Source organism: Lissotriton vulgaris, chromosome 8, assembly GCF_964263255.1.
Source record: "Lissotriton vulgaris chromosome 8, aLisVul1.2, whole genome shotgun sequence".
In the NCBI taxonomy this organism is placed as follows: domain Eukaryota; kingdom Metazoa; phylum Chordata; class Amphibia; order Caudata; family Salamandridae; genus Lissotriton; species Lissotriton vulgaris.
The window spans coordinates 1397378254-1397398585 of NC_141696.1; the positions used below are offsets into that span (position 1 = coordinate 1397378254).

The 20332-nt window shown below is 41.8% G+C and overlaps 1 protein-coding gene and 1 long non-coding RNA gene across 3 annotated transcripts in view; one reads left to right on the plus strand and one right to left on the minus strand.

The window, feature by feature from the left end:
* Positions 1-3824: 3824 nt before the first annotated feature.
* On the minus strand, positions 3825-5747 carry LOC147698812 (uncharacterized). The gene is made up of 3 exons (XR_015299227.1): positions 5606-5747; positions 4060-4196; positions 3825-3952 (listed from the first exon to the last, which is right to left on the minus strand). It is a non-coding gene; the product is annotated as an uncharacterized LOC147698812 (long non-coding RNA).
* Positions 5748-6039: 292 nt separating this feature from the next.
* Positions 6040-20332, plus strand: part of DYRK1A (dual specificity tyrosine phosphorylation regulated kinase 1A) — a 700909-nt gene continuing 686616 nt past the window's right edge. Inside the window, exon 1 of one of the 2 annotated variants that reach the window (XM_086935409.1) lies at positions 6040-6602. The gene's annotated coding sequence lies outside the window, so the exon portion shown is untranslated. Of the gene's footprint in view, positions 6721-20332 lie in introns of both variants that reach the window. The other variant, XM_086935410.1, reaches the window with a different exon arrangement.

The window sequence follows — 20332 nt, forward strand, 5'->3', positions numbered from 1 at the left end:
ATGGATCATTTTAATATTAACAAGGGTGTTGGTCCGGAAACCACAGTATGGGACGCGTTTAAAGCTGCCTTATGGGGGAGACACTCAGTTTCTCTATGCACCATCAAAGGATGGTCATGGCTAAGATCAAGGGCTGGATTGATAATTTAAGGCTCGCAGAGGCGAAATTTATAAGGAAAATCAGTACCGCACAAAATATAGATGAATGTCAACATTTAATCTCCGCAATTAAATCTAAAATACATCTACATTTCGCAGAAGAGCTCGCTGCAAAGTATATACAGCACAGATCCGATATTTATGAGCTCGGGAAAACACTGGGAAATTATTTGCCAAACGCATCCAACAAAGGGCAACGGAATCGGTAGGATTCAAGATCTACTGGGTCTGATACAAGAAACTCCGTCAGGAATCCGTAGTGTATTTCAAAATTGTTATCATCAATTAAATACTGCAGAAGGGGAAGCCACTACTGAAAGCATTAGGGAATTTTTAAATGAACAAAATACGGTGAAAGTCACACCTGAACAAAACGAGGTTCTCAATGCTCCAATCACCGGGTAGGAAGTCGAGATAGCAATAGGATCTTTAGTTTCGGGTAAAGCAGTTGGGTCAGATGGGATTCCCCTAGAGTTTTTTAGGACTTTTCTGCAAATTTTATGTCCTATGTTGATATCTCTTTTCCAACTTGCTCAATTGGGACAGATCCCCAAATCCTGGCAAAAGACTACTATTGTGGTGTTTAAGAAGACGGACAAACCTGAACTCAGTCCGGCATCTTATAGACCGATTACACTTATCACTGCGGACAGCAAGATTTATTCGAAAATAATCGCCTCTAGGCTGGGCACAGCTATAACCCCTTTGGTATCTATTAGACAACAGAGGTTTATCCCGGGTCGGGATAAAACAGACCATATCAAGAGAGCAATAGCCCTCTTTGACTGGGCGCAGGTAAGTGGATCACTGCTCGGGATGATCCTGTTGGATGCTGGAAAAGCATTTGGCAGGGTCTCCTAGCGGTTCCTTTGGTCTGTTTTACAATGGAAGGGATTTAATTCTGAATTTATTCAAGCAATCCAAGCTCTCTATATAACACCAGAAGCTGTTATTCGCATATCAGGGCAAATCTCGCAAGCATTCAATATTAGTAGAGGAACAAGGCAGGGTTGTCCCTGCTCTCCACTACTATTCTCACTATATATTGATCCCTTTTTAAATAACCTTGAAGCAGAAACTGAAATGGAGCCTGTCAAGGTTAACAATACTAGCTATAAAACACTGGCATACGCCGATGATATTGCGATTTTCACCAGCAACTTAAGGCAAGCTCTCCCAGCTATGGAAGATCGCACAAAACACAATACTTACACTCAGATAATTCACCTCCTACAGACATCCCTACTGTATCAGAGGCCATCAATTTGGGGGTTAGATTAACAGCAGCAGTGGAACGTATTCCTGAACTTAATATCTTAACATCTTAGATACATACAGTTAGTAAATCCTTAGAGAGATTAGACCATCTGCACTTATCATTACATAGTCGCTGTAAGGTCATCAAAATGTCCATTTCCCCAAAATTCTTATATTTTTTCGGACAATTCCATTAATATTTCCAACATTTTGTATCACAAATATCGAAAGGACCTGTTTTAGGTTTTTATGGGGTTATCGGACGCCCAGAAGAGAAATTAAGTGGATGTCCCTTCCTAGATTAAGGGGCAGCTGGGGGGTACCTATTTTTTTACTATATCACTGGGCTGCGCTATTGCAGCATATGGGAATGCTAGTGACTGGTAATATAGCTAGATCAGAGGATAATAGCCCCACTATATATGAAATGCTTTTAGGAGGCGAAGCTAGACAAAGGTTAGTTCAAATTTTGGAACCTAGCTACTATAAAAAAACAAATTTAAAACAGTACAATCGGCTTATTCAGTCTGGAAGAAAATCCGATGTTGATTCAAGATACCCAATATCAATGCATATACTCCTCTTTCTGCAAGCTGTCTCCTACCAACCATATTTCAGGATAGAATTACATTTAGTTGGGGTTATGCAGGAATAACTGTTTTAGGAGACTTATGCCATGAAGAGCAACTGGCATCATTTATATCTTTACAAGAGAAGTTGAGTCTTCCCGGGGGGGACTTTTTCAAATTTTTACAAATTCGAAGCTTCTTAGGCCCTAGGCTGCATGGGGTAAATGGTAATCTGGATTCCATTAGTTTAAAAGAACTGTTGCAAACACAACCACGGATTGGAGTAAATCTATCAGGCATTATTGGCAGAGCCCCTTGACGATTTAATATCTCAAAATGCTAGCTGGGAAAGGAGGCTAGGGAGAACGGGGATTCATTTGGAAACAACGTTGGAACTTGCTAATTGTGCACTTATATCTGGAAGTCTGAAAGCGCAGCACTTTATGTCGGTTTTCGATTTATATTATACCCTGCTAAAACTTCTAAATGGGCTTGCACCCTGGGAAGCTCATGCAGCTGATGTGGGCTATAGGGAGCAGACACTTTACATATGTTTTTTGCTTGTCCTGCATTGGGTTCTTTTTTGAAGGATGTAAACTACTTTTTAAATGTGATCATTGCTATACCCGTAACTCTCAATTCTGAGCTGATAATATTGTGGGTTGAATGAGAACCTCGTGGGGGAGCCGAGATTAGTTTTCTATTCATAGCTATGTCTGTTTTAGGGCTATGCATAACTTCCCAGGGGATTAGTCCAGATGCCCCAACATTTATTAATTGTAGATCTAGGATGCTAGGGATACACAATATAGAATTTTCAGCCTATAAAATGCGGGGGTCGAAAAAAGCGAGCATGGGAGCTAAAAATCTGGTCCCCAATTACTAGCTAGTTAGAGAAAACTGTGTAGCTTTAAGATCTCTTAACATCAACTTATTGTCTGTGCTTCTCCCCTCTGATAATCAGTCTATGTTTTGTTTTTTGTCCCTTTTTATTATTTTTGTCTTCTTATTGTCAAAACACGAACTACCAGGGCGTATTTACACTATGTCAAATATGTTCTGTTGATATGCAAGTGAAACTGTATTCACTGTGATAATTCATTTTCTGGGAATAAAAGATAAAAAATATATTTAAAAAAAACAACAATTTAATACTTCCATCTTTCCATATAGCTGGGTGCTCAATGCTTTCAGGAATTTCAATTGCCTCACTGAGACCACGATTAAGTGATGAAACTCTTGTTGTGTTTTCGGGTTATTGAGACATGACCAGTTTGTCCCTGATTAATGAATTGCCAAAGGGTCCAAAATCACAGGTCAGAGATAACCCTCTCAAAACAGCGATATAGTTACCCTCTCATTTATCTTTATGTCCTGTTGAAGAACGTATTCCTTCCTAACACAATGTTGATCTCTCCAAAACATTCTGCTAACTTTTTGAAAGTTGTTTGATACACTCCTGTGTACCTTCAGCATCATCAGTCTCAAAACCAAAGGTTTCAGCTTAATTGTCACTTTCCTTCCTCCTATACCCCGATTATACAACAATAAATGTTGTTTTCATAAAAAGTAAATGTCTCCCTGTCTACGACTAATAGGTAGGATTCCATTTTTTTTTAACCCAATCCTGTATTATTTAGAAAGGTTGGGATTTTTGATGCACTGGTGGCAGCCATTATAAAGAGGACGAGGTACTATCTGTAGCAAAAATTCAGGGGAAGAAAAGGCTCCTGGAATATAAAGAAAGCAGAGTTTCTCTACATAACGGTATAGTATGGCTCACATACTATACTAGAACAATGGTGAAAAACATACAAAATGAAGACAGGAGTCCAGTTTCCATGAAGACCTTTTAACTTGTACAAGTCAAGTGCTCAGTCATGTGGTGCAGGGTGGTCCCAAAGCTCCCTCACTGAAGGAGATGGCTTGTGAGGGAGATTCTCTGAAGATTCGGCAGCTGTAGCGAACTGTGCAAGAAAATAACATAGGAGAAGTTTATTACTTTAATCGCATTGCTTATGGAAACCTTTTGAGGCGAGAACGAGGGGAAACACAGAACAGTGCGCTGGCTTACCTGTGGGACTGTCCAGAAGCAAGTACTGAAACGCTTTATTCTGAGGTAGGTGTTGACTGTTCAAAAGCAAGTATTAGAGCGCTCCTTTTATGGTGGGGTGAGGGAGATCGCAGTGCGGTATGCTAGTTTTCCTCAGGCTGACGAGAAAAAACATAAAACCAGACAGAAAAATTACCCCGGGACTAGGGAAGTGAATGCAAAAAGGCTGCTCCCACTCAGGCAACCAAAGGTGCTGGAAGCTAAACGGAGATTTGTGGGTCTCCTCCTCTGGTGCTATGATCTCGGAAACACAGCATCATCCAGCTCAATTTGCGATGTCTGTACAATCACTACCCTGAAAATGTGACCTCTGGACAATAGAGGACATGGAGTCCAACAACATGAAGCCAAATACATGTTAGCAGTTCCGTACGCACTTGCTTAGTTTGAGGGGAAATGCCAGCTGGTGTCCGTAAAAAGAAAGGTTGTGCTTGATCGGTTGGCCACTAAGCATTTTCTAAAGGAAGAGTAGCCTAACACACAGAAGGGAAAGGCACAAAAGGCTCACATAATATTCAGATATACATGAAGAGTTCTCAGACAGAATTCCTAAACGAGAGAGCGCTGGGAAAAAAACAGCTTACAGTAGGGGGCAACAATAGTCTGTTGTCTAGATGTCATGCAAATATTCACCATATTATCGACCCCACACAACATATATTTCCTGAAGAGACCCCACAGCGGCAGTACGCAAAAGCAAAAAACGTCTCACTTAGCTACCAGGAACACTCTGATAAGGGTGAAAGCATGTTGTTGCTCAGGAATGTTTCACTCGCAACATCTTCAAGGCAACAGTGCCGGAGCATTAGAGTATTACGATGGGGTGAGGACTCTTTGCCGTCCACCACACAGCATCCCATACTGGTTGCCAGTGTTATAATCAAGATGAGCAATTTTCAAGAAGATTCCTTCAATATGTCCTCAGGCTTCGCTCTCTAAACAACAGATTGCAATTGTCTCCTGAACATTATAATTTAACTTCAGTAGAATGATCAATTAGGAGGAGCAGGAGGTGAAGTGTAAGGGTAGGTAGTATATAGTCAGGCTACAACACAAACCACAAAAAATGCCTATATTTTTTCAGGAAAATGTGGCAACTATGTGCCAGGACTGCTCTCCTGAAACACTTAAAATGTTGCTTCTGACCATGCATGCATGGAATGGAGTTGCAATCGAATTTATGAACCCATTGCGACTTACCAATGCTTACTTGTTGTCATTGAGGAATGCTCATGATTCCCAGAAATCATTGTTAGGTTTTTCACGTTCATAATATCTTGTTGCTACCCTCCATGTATAATCTGTGAGAGTGCAAATTTGGAGTAATATAGTTATTGGAGAAAGACCAGAGCTGTAGCCTTAGAAACTGGGAAACCGAAGGTTCGAGTCCCCATGCGTCAGCTGAACATCCTGCGATTTTGGGCGAATCCGTTTTCCCATGCCTACAAAATTAATCTCACCTTCGCACTGCATAAAACTGTGAAAAAAAGATGGATCCGATGGTTACCATTGTAGTGGACGTGCAGTGCCTTCAATACAGATGAGTAGTCCCATGGCCCTCAACTAAAAAGAACTTTGACTTTTTATGTAACTATACTAAAGGAATGAAGAGTGCCGTTTCGTATCTCTTTCTATACGTTGGTTTTAAGTAATGCATCGGCAACACCAACTTCCCTCCTTCTCGTGGATTGAGAGGACTTCTGGACTAGTTGAACAGTCTTTCTTCAGTGTTTATACCGGCGGTCTGTTTGTACACGTCACTCCGGCGAGGGTTCTCACGGAATTCCAACCAAACTGTTTTCTTCCCTGGAGCCAGCTCCCCCTCCTACTTTAAACGTCACTGTCACATGATTGCTGGTCGCCATGGGCGACCAGCCCCGCCTTTTATTTTTTTGAAACGTCAGCGCGTCATTGGCAGAAGAAGGAGGAGGGCCGTGCTTTGATTGACAGTTTCCATAGCAACATGCCCCTTCTGTCGCCATTTTGTGAGTCGCTTTTTTTTTTTTAAATAATTTTTGCTTCCCGCCCGAATAATAATAAACAAGGACAGTTCGCAAGAGACTTGTTTTTTTTCCCCCTCTTTCTTTTTCTACTTCATTTTGGTATTTGGTTCCGCGGCATTGTTCCGGGTCAGTACCCGTGATCGACGCGGGTGGAAGGCGGTTGCCCGGTAGCTATACCCCCCTCCTTCTCCCGGTCTCCGCTCCGCCGGGCCGGCTCGCTGCGCAGGTTTGGAACGCGCGCCATTTTGTGAAATTTACAAAATCTCCCTGAAGGAAAACAAGCGGCGGAGAGCGCGGGGGAGGCGTGCCGCGGGGGAGGACCCGAGACTCTACGCAGCCTGTGACACCGCTGAGCAGCGCGGCCGGGGGAGAGATCCTGGGGCCGTGTTTATGTGTATTCGCTGAGAAGCGCCGCCGGCTCTGGACTCCGGATCCCCGGGGAGCCCCTGGGTGCGCAAGACCGGCTGACACCAAGGCCCCTTCGCGTCGGCGAGGAGGCGGGTAAGTGTTGGGCCCTGTTGCTGGGCAGGAGGATAGCGCTGTTGCTGTGCGTGATGGAGACGTTGGACGAGTCATTGCGCTGAGCCTGAACAACTGTCTGCACAGAGCGGTGACTATGGTATGCGGCCTGACAGAGCAGAATTGGTGTTGATATTGTGACAGCTTCTGTGTATGCAAGGGTTTGACTTCAGTATTTGGGGTGAGCTGGATTTATGGCCCCTCGGCACCATGCCTTTATGGAGAATAGAAGCCACTTTGCGGATACTAGCCCAGGGAATAGATCACTTGCTCCGGCGGCTTGTCTCGTTGGAGTAAGAGAATCCAAACATGCAGACCATGTCCCGGGCCAGGAATAGATTCCATGGTCCATGTTTTTTGCTTGGGTCCTGGAGTTGCTAGCTAACAAACCTGCATTGTGGATTACCTGACATTGAAACACCTGCAATTCTTCATTGGTATGAACTGATGAGTGATCATCTTGGGTGCCAGCTTTGCAATTTGTGCTTTTTTGACATAAAATTGGGAACATTACAGAGCTGTGGCTTACCCCCCGTGTTATTATAGGCTATATCCTCACAGATTGTTGAATTGAGTCCCTATAATAGAGCGGACTCTGTTTTTAGGGATTTCCATCTGTCTGTTTTGTGCGTGCTTGTAGTGTGGACTGAATGCAACGCGGAGCGAGTTTTTTCATAATCGTGATTCCATTGCATTTGTTAATACTTTCCAGCCTCCTTACTGATAGCGTAGAGTCCGCTTCTGCGGATCTATGCATCCCCATGATCTGGTCTCTAAGAAGTGATTTATGCATTTTGTTGCGCTACATGGCTATTCTGTTAGCAACACCGTACTACAGGTATCGCCACACCACCCAGTTTCCAGTGTCGATTTACTAAGCTTGTAGCCGAGCTCGGTGCTCGGGCACAGAAAGGGATATACAGCACGTATCTTGACGAATCGAACGATTTGTGTTTCATCAGATTGCTGAATCAAAACAAACCCCATACCCCCTCCCCTTCGTGCTTTTTCATTTGTCAAGACTTTGCTCTCAAGTTCTTTGCAGTACTATTGCATCTTGAGGTTTGACAGCTGTCACTTAATCACTACAACAGATCGTTGAACGAGGCTCCTCTGTTCGTTTGACCTCTCAGACCCCCTGTTATTAGGTTGATACTTTAGTTTCAAGAGATGGACCGTTTTTAGAAAGTAATAGGCTTTTCCTTTCAAGTTACCAAATAGTACACATGAAAGTTGTTCATACTTGTTTGTGTGTTTACCTGTGCATAGTTTTGTCACCCAATTGTCGACTGTTTGCTGTCCCACAAAGTCACCATCAGTGAACTGTAAGATATAGTGTAGCTTTTATATGTACTTTCTTTAAGACTTTTTACTTGCCTCCCGAGACCAGGTATATACATTTTTGCATGCATTTCTAAACTCTCAAAACGCTTGAATTCGTACCACTCAATCCATATTTGCTCCATGTATCATGTTCGACACAAGTTACTGGTTTTATGTTTCTTGAAGTTTAAATTATGTTCTGAATGTTGTACATGACCCGTAGGTAGGTGGCTGGGTGAATTTACATACTTGGAGAGTGACAGGGGTAGAGCCTTTTGGTGAGAGGGCTTCGTCCGTTGGTCAGTTAAATAGTAATTCACACATTTTTTTCACCCACTCCAGCATTCTGCATGGGTCAGTGGGCCAGTCCACTTTGCCAATTGACCGTTCACTTTGAGCGACTTCACAGAGCCTGTGCACATTGTTCACATCCTCCAATATTGTCTCTTTCTCTTCAATGACAAAGCTGCTTAAAATGTGCCTTTTATTTTATTTGTTATTAAATACTTTTTTCTTTACCTGTACTGTGGGTGCTCAGTTAGATGGTGATTTATTTTTCGTCCCCTCTTTAAAGTTAAGTAACGTTGTAGCTGCTTGGGATTTGAGTGCTTGCTATGTACTGATGTATTATTTTATTTACAAATAATAATGGTCATAATAAAGTGCATGGTACAACTGAAAAGTTTAATTACAATTCTTCGCTAGTAACAAAACTGCCATATCTGTGAATGGTTTTTAAAATCTAAACGCAAGCATGTGGCAGTCATGTTTAAGTCTTTTTCTTTTTGTGGCATATGCTTACAATAAAAAATAAAAAAAATGCTCAGCCTGCCAAGTCCAGGCATTGGCTTTGCCAATGCTTATTATTATTTTAGTTATTTGAAGAATGTAATTTAAACTTGATACGCATTTATTGTGAAAATCACACTTTCTCAGATGATGGTTTCAATTTTGCCCCCGCAGCAGATTTACTCTTTTATTCTTTCATTAGCACTTATTCTATTGTTTTGTCGGCAATTTATGATATCGGAAAAGGGGCGAGCAAGCTAGTAAGCTGATTAAACTGTTGAATGTTACCAATCAAGCGAGCTTTCACAATAAGAGGCTCATGTTTTAATCCAGACAACTGTTTGCTAGTGTTTTTAACTTTGAGTGTACTTTTAGAAAAAATATCCATTGCAGTATGGTCGCATGTCCTTCTACATCCCCTCCCGCCAACTACGCTCTTCCAGCCAAGCCCTCGCCACTGTACCTCGCATCAACAAGACCACCATGGGAGGCAGATCCTTCTCATACCTGGCTGCTAAAACATGGAACTCGCTCCCCACTCACCTTCGCTTACCCAGAACCACCTAGCATTCAGAAAGCAACTTAAAACGTGGATATTCGACAAGTAATCCTCCTAATCCCATCCCTAGCGCCTTGAGACCCTCTGGGTATGTAGTGCGCTTTATAAATTCTTTGACTTGACTTGACCAATAAGACATTTTTTCTTTCACTGTGTTTCATCGAAGGAAGATTGAGACAGCATTCTTCTGTATTACGTTTTTGTTTAAAATCGGTTAGTAATAATTTAACACAATGTGTATTGTTTTAATTGGTCTAATTTGAGGGTGTCGGTAAGATTGATGCATGCATTTTATGAGCTGACGAAGGGCGATCTGACTTGTAAACCATAATAATTACTATTAAACAGATCACATTTTAAGTACTGTTAAATCAGTGTGGTTAATTTTCCTTTCCCTCACCCCCTCTATTTGCTCAAGTAGTTTATTATTGTATGTACATATAGAAGCCTATCTTTAACATGTCGCTGCAACAAACATACCCTGAATCAAAAAACACATGAAACTTGGATAATATTTGTAGAAAAGTAAAGCTATAGTAACATTTTAAACTTGAAGCAGTGTCTTCAGGTATAGGTAAACAGTTGCTTAATAGTGCAGAATGGAACTTAAGATAAACTTTATTTTTCCCAGCAATACAAAAGTGTCTATATTTGGGGCCTAACTCCACATGTTCAGACCAACCTATGCCGTCCAATTAGTCTTGTCCTACTTTCATGACTTTGCTTATTTTTTTATGGACACATTTAGATATCTGAATCCTAGCCAGGGAGTTTAGCCAGCACTGGCATTCATCTCTTTAGGAATTTGTCAGTAGTTTTATGGAAACCTAGTTACTACAAGTTTTTTTTCTTTTTAAATTTGTTTTGGCAGATGTCGAGTATTTCAGCTGTAGTTCTCCATGTAAACACAAATGTCTACCCTATCTGCCTAAAGTGAAAGTAGTGTACAACTGTTTTGAGGGAAACGTGTTGTGTGTTTTTTTTTTTTTTTATTTTTTTTTAACAGTACTTTTCGTGATTCTCTCTATTGCACTTATTAGTTCATTTGGCTAAGATATGATTTACCACTTAATTCTCTTAACCGTGCCTTACATATTTTAAGAATTAAACTTGTGTATTTATTGTGCAGCATTCTAAAAACATTTTTACATTTTTTTTTTTACAACCCGGTGTTCTAAACATTATTGAATTGTTGAATGCACTGGAAGTTGGTACTTTGTGTTTGGATATGAAGTGCTGACCCAGTCTGGGTGTTGAGTTGGTGCTTACTTTCTTACCACATGCTCAATTTTATTTAGGGCAATAATGGTGCACACTGATCGGCTTTACAAACTACTTCCTCAGTGTCCTGGCCTTCAGAATCTCAGTTATGCTACAGAAGGAAACATAGGAGTTAGCTACAGCGATTTCTCATTCCTTTCTCTCTCTGCTGTAGGTAGACACTGTTGCTCTGCATGTGCTGTCTCTGCCAATTTTTTTTTTTAACCAAATCGAAACCTGTGGTTATTTAAAACTATTACTGTAACCCATTACATTTTACATAAGTCTTATGAAAATCAGAATAAAGATGTTATATGACGATTTGACCAGTCAAAGCTGTAGAATATTAAAATTAAATAAAGTGTAAGCGTGGCAAATATTGCCAAGATGTTTCACTATTCTGTCCTGCTGACAGATACAAAACTTTCTGAGCATAACTTGTGATGCAGATTTAGACATGTAAGAGCGTTGGAAGATAAGAATTCCATAGCTATAAACCAATGTATTTTAAGTCCGAGGATGCTACACACACTGCATAGACAACAGTTTATTGATTGTGCAAAGGCAAGGAGTCACTTTACTTCGTTTCTTTCTGCTTGTTCCATACATTTTATTAATCTTTTATTTATTGAGTCCTCAAATGATTTGGGTCAAACAAAGAGCCAAATCTACCAATGTCCTCAACTATCATTACATTGCAAATGAATCCACAAGAGAAAAATTTAAGACAGGTGCACAAGTATGAAGGGAAAAACCACCACAGATCCTCTGTCAAGGAGTCAATCCCTGATCCTAAACTGTTCAGCACTCTGTGTGTGTGTGTGTGTGTGTGTGTGTGTGTGTGTGTGTGTGTGTGGAATGTATGACATTACAACGAAAACTATTACAACGCACACCTTAACAACGCGGTCAATACAACACAGCTTCCATTACAACGTATGCCATTGCAATGCAAGCCATTACAACGAAAATTACAAATCTAACACTGCCAGATGTTTACCTCCGTGAAGGTGCTGGTCAGTGAGGGGTATGCGTTGTAATGGCATGCATCCTAATTGCTCCTGTGTCGTAAAGACATTGCGTTGTAATGCCTATCTTATGGAAGTTTCCTGTGTGTGTGTGTTTGTGTGTGTGTGTGTATATATATATAATATGTGTGTATATATTATATGTATATATCATCTTCAATGCATTGATAACTACTTGATATTGATCAGTATCTAACATAAATTTCCATTTGGGGGAAATAAAAAATGGTCTAAAATGCTGTTTATATTCAATATTTTATTGTCTCATACTTCATATAAAACCAATACGATAAAGATGTTCCCTCAGTGTCAGAGCCTTGTACATTTCCTAGAGTTTTAGATATCCGTGCCTGTCGTTGCTATGACTCTTAATGGACACTGTAACTTTCCGTGATATGGAGGTGGGTGATAACGTAACAGGGACAACATAAATCATAACCGTTAATAACTAACAAATCTTGAGAGTTCCTCCTGACCCTCTACCCTAGTCGCCTTCTGGTGTTTATTCATTTGAGGGTCAGTTTGATATGTACTTGTGCAGCAGCCATGCACTGGGGGCTATATGCAGTAAATGTTCCCAGTTCTTGCCCTGCCTACCAATCCAGGGTTTGCTCTGTTACTCATGTGCGCCTTCCTGATCCGCCAAGCTGGGTGTGGCTGTATCCTCGCTGGTAGTGGTATTTATGTGAGGTCATTCAGTCCGTATCGCTTCCCAGTTTGATGATATTGGAATTTTACGTATCCCCATGGTGTCCTCTCTACGGAGTGCCACACTTTCTGCCTTTGCCCATGCAGGCATAGGGTGTCTCCATGCTAATATGTGGAGGGGTGCCTGCGCTTTCTATTTTCTAGTAATTAGCTTCCTGGCAACTATCATTCCTAGATCAAAAAATCTAGAGGTTACTTTGGTGCCCTGGCGCCTCCGATATGTGTAAAATGTATATGTGCCATTTGAATGGAAGTATACTCTCCTTGCACATAGCCAGTATGCTCGCTATATCCGTCCAATATGTTTGTAGACGGGGGCATCCCCAGAGCATGTGTAGCAGGTATGTGTTTGCAAAAACGCAGCGTGGGCGGGCGTTGAGCAGCCAGGCTGCATCTGTGTGATGGAAGTACAGATTAATTCTGGCCAGATATGCCCATTGTGTGATATAATACTGGATCTGGCGGAGCCACTCGTTTCTAGGGATGTGCCCTGGGCTCTCTAGTACTGTGGTCCATTACTGATCTGTGAATGGGCGGCCCATGTCCTGCTCTCAATGGCCTCGTAGCGAGGTCAGATTAATTGCAGTATGTTGCTTCAGTGAGGCCACAAGCCACCTCGTGCGATGCCTATCCTGTCCCATGACATGTAGGTATTGCATTGTGAGGTGTACTTGCGGTTCCCTTGCTAAATCGCCCCACTTATCTGCGAGGGTAGCTATCCACGCCTGATGTAAGAGGTACTGCCCTAGGGCTAACTCATCGTCTTCTACTAGTGTAGTATAAGGGAATAACACCCCATATCATTAGAAGTCTCCCATGGCTTGAACTTGTGCCAGTTTTCGCAATTCTGCTTTGGTCACCACTGATTGGCTCCTAGATTTTCCCACCATAGGTTTCGCTGGAGCATATGGCACAACATTCCTGGTCAAATGTAGGCTTCTGCAGAAGCATTTATATGCTGTTGCGAGCGATAGTGGTGTTGGCTGTCTGACTCTCGTGCTAGGGTGAAAGACCGCAGTCAGCTGTGAAAGTGAATAGGGTGGGTCTGCTGGCCCGGTGTCCTCGCGTTGCCGGTCAGCCAACCATCTAGAGACTCACTGCAGTTGTGCAGCCAGGTATTATTGTTCAAGGTTTGGGGCTGCGAGGCCTCCCTGGTGTGTAGGCAGATATAGTTTCTTGATTGCTGCTCAGTGTAGAGTATTGCCCCATAAAAAGTCTGAGTAATCTCTCCAATGACTGGAAGAAGGAAGGGGGGACGTAAAATGGTAGATGCGTAAAATAATAGAGGAATCGCGGGAGAACCACCATTTTAACCAGGGCTACTCTGCCAGTCACTGCTAGCAGAAGAGTGCCCCAGAACTACATCTGGGAACGGATTGCAGTGTGTGCTCTGCTCAAAATACCGTCAATGAAGTCAGCAGGTTGTCTTTATATCCTTATACAGAAAGTCCACCCTTCATGCATAGAAAATACTGTCCTCCCATGTGTGAGAAATCAGTATTTTTTCCTAGGAGTGTACAAGCAAATACTGTTTTGTTAAAATAACCCTCACCCACCAAAAGGTCCCTTGGTGACATGCTTAATCATCGGGTTCTTCCCTCCCTGCTGTAGGAAGGGGCGTACTACAACCGGCGAAAACGTGGGAGCACTTATTAGTGAGCTGATTCTATGTGTAGGTGTGAGAGTGGAAGGGTCAGAATCTAATGTAGAGTTAAAAAATTCCTGGCTGCATGGCAACTAGATTTTAATACCCCCTCTAGCTGGTAATATAAAAAAAAAGGGGAAAGGAGGAATATATGCAGTAACGTACCAATTTAGGTTTTGTATGGACGCATGCTTATACTATGCACATTAGACCGTGACATTGATCAGGCAGACCACATAGGTTTTCTCTAGAGTGGTAGACTGGATCAATCGCATTGGTCCTGAAGAAGAAGCCTAGAGGAAGGCTTCATGACATGTAGACCAGGGAGGGAACAGCTCATCATAGCAAATATTCCTCCTTCCCCCTTTTACGAATGCCAGCTACAGGGAGTATTAAAATTTAGTTTCCACGCAGCCAGGTATTTTTTAACTAACTACATTAGATTCTGACCCTTCCTCTCACTCCTACACATAGAATCACCTCACTAATAAGTGCTCCCACGTCTCCGTCGGTTGTGGCCGCCCGCCCTGCATCGGGCGGGAAGAACCAGATTATGAAGCATGCCACCAATGGACGTTTTTGTGGGTGAGGGTTATTTTAACAAAACATTGTTTTCCTAAACGCCCCTAGGAAAACATACTGATTTCTCACACATGGTTTAAAACGATCTCTGGAAGGACAGTGTTTTCTCTGTATGAAGGTGTTTTACTATGTATGAAGGGTGGACTTTCTGTGTTTTTTGCAATATATAGAGGAGGCTGAGTCCACAGCTTATCATACCTCTTCACCCCCTCTATTGTTTATGGTTACTATATATTCTTATACCCAGGTATCGGAAAGTGTCTGCCCGCCATTGCACTTTTACCCCATTGAGGACGTACACCGGGTCTTGATCCGTGTGTCACTGAATGGGTAGAGGCAGGACCTAGCGGCGTTGGCTTTCAGACCTGATAGGGCTGCAAAATCCTTAAGAATTTGCGCTAGTTGATGGGGGAATTCTTCCAGTGTCTTTGACATATATCAATAAGTCATCTGCATACAATGTCACTGTGTGCATGCCGTCTCTCAGCGGTATGCCCTCCTGCAGTTTACTACTGATTGTCTCTGCTAATGGCTCGATGACTAGCGAGAAAAGGAGAGGGGACATTAGGCATCCATGTCTAGTTCCCCTCTGTATTAAGACTTTTTCTGATGTGTAGGGACCCACCTTGACCTGGATTGTCGGCTCCGTGTATAGCAGTCGAACAAGTTTGAGGAACACCAGGCCTAGTTTATATTTTTCTAGTACTGCGAATAAAAACTTCCATTCCATGGAGTTGAATCTTTCTCCAGGTAAACTGGTAACTGATTTCAAACCTATTAATCTAAAATTCAGAGTGGTATAAGTGCATGTTTAAAAAATCTCAGTCTGCCGTTGCTCCCATTGTGCTGTGACTTAAAGTGCCTGTGCGTCAAGATGTAAGCTCATTCCTTGCTGACTAGATTATACCCAGGTCTTTCTTGAGGTTTTAATATGAAGTCCTGATGTCTAGTTTCTGCCCTTTAGATGATGATGTGCGCTTTTGGTTAGCGCTTATGTTTACCTGTTGATCAGTACTTTGTGCGTTTGTGCATAATCGTAGTGTGAATGGGAATAATGAGTAACAGTTTATGTTCCAGGTGTAACTGATGGAGTGAGGGCTCTTAGCATTTTGTCAGCTATTCTCAAGAATTTGACCAGGCCGCAGATAACTTTAAGAGGAGAGTAGTTGAGCAGGAAATGTACGGATGCTTGAATGGTATGAGTCCCTTGTTTGATCCATGCTTGACAAAGGAACTTCCAGTGGTCGTCAGTTAGGGCTGGACAGATGCAGAGAAGATGAGAGAAATTCTTCCAGGGTTGGCCGCATAGCTGACACTCATTAGATTCTGGTCTGAAATGCAGTTTGTTAGATTTCAGTTTGTAGAAATACAACAAAAAGTGTTAACTATGTTTCTGGGAGGCGTCTGTCTAACCAAAACTTTACAACACTCCAGCATATGTCAGACAACATCTTCACATCCACAGTGATTGCAGCAGTCTGTATTCTTTTAACTTGTCTTAACAGAAATATGCAATCATCAGTTGAATCTTGTTCTTTGATATTCTTCTCAAACCAGGATTTATAAAAAAAAAAGTACACTTTTGATCTTCTGTTTACTGTTCTGGCAGTAACAACATTAGAGTTTTAAGAGTTAAATTGAGAGATAAAAGTAACACATTTTCTCAAATGTATTAATTGGTGCTTGTCTTATTGGATTGGCTGATTACCTGTCGGACAACGACCAGACCTTGGATACTAGCTCACAAATGGCTGTCATGAGTGATTTCTTAAAGGCCAAGTGATTGCACTACTGACATAGCCTCTGTTTGAGGAAATTTGGTAATCTCACATCATAATATTTTTGACCTTGGTATCAAGCAAGAATAGTTTTTCAGATAAGTGTATAGTACATCCCTTTCATTCGGGACTGCTTTCTAAAACATAATAACAAATGTGTCAATTCATAAGAGAACACATTATGGAAATCAGTTGAACAATCCCTCCCCATTAAACCCCCCCTGCCGTTGACCTATTAAGCAGTTAAATTTGTGACTGGATTGTGCTTCTGTTTAGTATTTACATAGTCAGAATCCTAGATTTGTCATTGTCAGTTGTTTAGGAACATGGGCCACATTCTTTTGTTCTTGATTATCTGTGGCATGTAATGTTTTATAATTTAGAAATATCAAATGTATCTTCAGGCATTACTTCTGTTGCCTACCTGCCGGGATTGCTGCTTGCTGCTGCCAGTGTGTCGCCTTTGGAAAACGCTACCTCTCGCCGGGCCCGCTCCGCGGGTCCCGCTTCGTCTGCTGCCTCGGTGGAGCTTTGGACAGAGGACGGGCTGTGACTCTGCAAGACTGCTGTGGGGCGATTGGTCAGTGGAGCAGGGCTGCAAACGTTGTGCTTAGGGACTCCATGTCCCAGGAGTCCCGGCTAGCCCGATAGGAAACACCCGGCCGCTCTCCCTGCTTGCCCGCCCCCCCCTCCCATCACACTCTCCTACTTAATAGGACTCCTTACCCGCTGCCCGGGAGCATCCTGGGAGAAGCCTGGGACAAGGGCGGGACCGTCTGCGGCCGTCAGAGGCTGAAGTAGGCTAGGCTGGGTCCTGTCCCTTTGACTTTTGTCGCATTTTCCTCTCCTATTTCATCCTTGGTTAAGAGTGATAATTTGTATCTTACATTGTGTTTCTCTGTATACAAAAACTATGACGGCAAAAAAACTCCGTTCTGGTAGAGTACTAGTGGGGAGGCCAGGTTCTAAAACGAAATCGAATCCCTTGCGGAATAAAATTAACTCCTCTCTACAATTGAAAGGTCAATGTCAACTGTACAGTCTATGGGAAAAGGGAAAGGATAAAGTTGAGTTAGATGCCTCGGACTCCGAAGAGCTAGAGGGTAAAGTGTCAGAGGCAATTTCTCTTCCTGTTAAGGATAATGTCATTCCGATTGCGTCTCCTGGTTGTATTAATTTAAAAACCTCTAATGACATTTTCTTACCAGATTCAATAGCGCTTAATCCTACACATTTGACTAAGGAGAAATCTAAAGTCTCTCCTGATTTATCCTCTACCCCTGTAATTCCGGAGGGAGACTTTACTTAACCTGATATTGATCTAGTGTCCCAAAAGAGACATTCGGAACTCGTTCAAGTTAATTTATTTTATTTATTTATTTGCTGTTTTATAACGCGCTCCATTACTACCAGAGTATCCTGGCGCGATAAAGAAAAACAAGCAAGTGGCCAGCTAAAGGAAAAAGAACACTAATAGGCTGTTCTAAAAAGATGAGTTTTTAGTGCTTTCTTAAAAGAAACAAAATTCTCAGTCGATCTCAGGGAGAGGGGAAGGGCGTTCCAAGTCCTAGCTGCGACAACAGCAAGCGAGTAGCCTCCTAGTCGTACTCGCTGAAAGCGTGGCACACAAGAGATTTCAGCCGGCTGAACGTAGCGGCCGTGTGGGGACATAGCGGCTGAATCTTTTCCTTAGATAGGATGGTCCCATGTCATGGACTGCCTTAAATGCTAAGGTGAGGATTTTAAAAGTTATCCTTTGAGCGATCGGCAGCCAATGAAGTTCTTTTAAGTGTGCTCGCACGCTTTCTCTGCTTGGAATGTTATACAGCAGCCGTGCTGTCGCATTTTGGATAATCTGCAGTCGGGCAACTAAGAAAGCTGGAGTGCCGCTAAAAAGAGAGTTGGCATAGTCGAGCCTAGATAAAATTAAAGCTCTAGCAACCGACTCTCTAGCTGATGATGGCAGATACGGGAAGAACTTTAATGCCATGGCCAAATCTAATACTAACGAAGTTCCTTTAATCCCTAGCCCCCATCCTTATAGCAGCACTCCTTCTAATAAATTAGATTTTTCTCTAGCCCAGCTAAACCTCTCCTCCTGTTCTGGCACTAATTTGAATAACATCCATCCGAGTCCTCTGATTGACAGTGATAGTTTAATTTCTTAATCCTTGTCTTCCTTGGAATATTTGCTATCATCAATCCTACGTTTATTGGAAAAATTTGTTGGTGGTTCAGATTGCGTCCTGGATACGGTAACCCAAATTCTTATGGTGTCATTACATAATAAAGGTGGGTCCGTTCCCGGGTCTCATTTTGAGTCTGACATCTTATTGGTGAACTCGAGTAAAGACAAAAGGCTTACACATGAGATGGTAACTGTAGACCCGGCCCAAATGGACTTGCATCTCGTCCCCGATGGTGGGAATGGAAATAAGTTAGCGCCCATTCTGGCGGATGGTATTGTCGACAATGTAGTATCTGTTGGAGGTAATTGTATCGTCATCCTTGATGAGGAAATAGAACCCCTGATAGACTCTACTGACATGCAAAACTTGGAAGTACCTCCTGTATTTCCTATATTTACTCCGCATATAAAAAAAGATAAAGAGGCATGTATTAATCTCCCAATTAATGATGACAAGGCAGCTTTTATAAAGCCAAAAAAGAATAGAATAAAAAAAAGGAAACATGTCCGAAGATTCTCTAAAAAAAAAAGACAGAGGAAACTTACTTTTGAAAATAACTTGGAGCCCTTGTTGGAAAAATCTTGCCCGAATGAGTTGTCGCTTAATTTACCTGATGACATAACTGGTAATTCCCCAAAGGATCAAGTGAAGACTATTATAGATTCCGCAGGATCTACGAGTTATTCTCGTCCTGTTGAATCGATATTACCTGTAAATGTTCTACCTCCTACTCTTAATCCTTGAGCTAGGCCATTTCAGGATTTTCCTGTAATTGAGCCTGCCCCTTCTTTGTCTATTCGGGAGAAAGAAAGTGTAGATACTGCTTTCTTAGATTTCATCCCTCTATTTGATTCCGATCTTATTCTCAATATATCGGCACTTCTTAAATGTTTCCGTGAGATCGAAAGCCTAAAACGAATTCAAACTTCGGATTTGGATCTGGTATTGCTTTCGAATTCCACCTTGGGGAAAACAGCCAGGGTTAAATTCCATTCTAAATTGGTTTTTAAATCACATTCTACACTGGGCAGAGGAGTTACAAATTAGAGGGATAGATGTTACTCCTTTCTTCATAGAGGAACAGGGTGACAAATTATCCACCAACTTGTCATCAACCTACGGTGTAAATCCGGTTTCCACAGATTGGTCCTCAGCCAAAACTGAGGATTTAAAAATTTGTGTATCTAAAAACAAACGACAAGTTCTCTATAAAAATCCTCCCCCTCCTAAACCTGTTTTGATGGATGACATATCTAAATGGAGTTGGTTGCCTGGCGTTCTTTCTAGTAAATCCACCGCTACCTTCAAACCGCATCTACATTTTTAACACAGATTTGAAAATAATCTCTTGGAATATTGCAGGTTTTAAGAATAGTCAAGAAAAACTGTCATTCTTACATTCCTTAGAAGCTGACGTAATTTGTCTACAGGAAACTTGGGTAGAAGGAAAACTAATGATGGAAAAAGAATATTTTGTTTTAGATGGCAGTGCATTTCCTTCTAGGAGAGGACACGCGAAGGGTGGAATAGCATGTTTACTTTCCAATAAGATTAATTGGCATTATTCTCACTATCTAGAGCCAAATAAACTGTTCCAGGCAATAACTTTGGAAAATTTGGTTAAGGATTGTCCAAATAAATCGCTTATTTTAATAAACACTTACATTCCACCTGACACCTGCTTTAATGATGGCTTAAAGTCGCTCTTTTCCTTTATATCTAAACTTATGGATGTTCCTTCCCCTCCACATATATTGTTATTGGGGGACTTCAATTGTAAGATCTCTAATTGTGGCCTTGATTTGTTCAGGAATAAGCTTAGGGAAGAATCTCTCCATATTCCACAAGCTC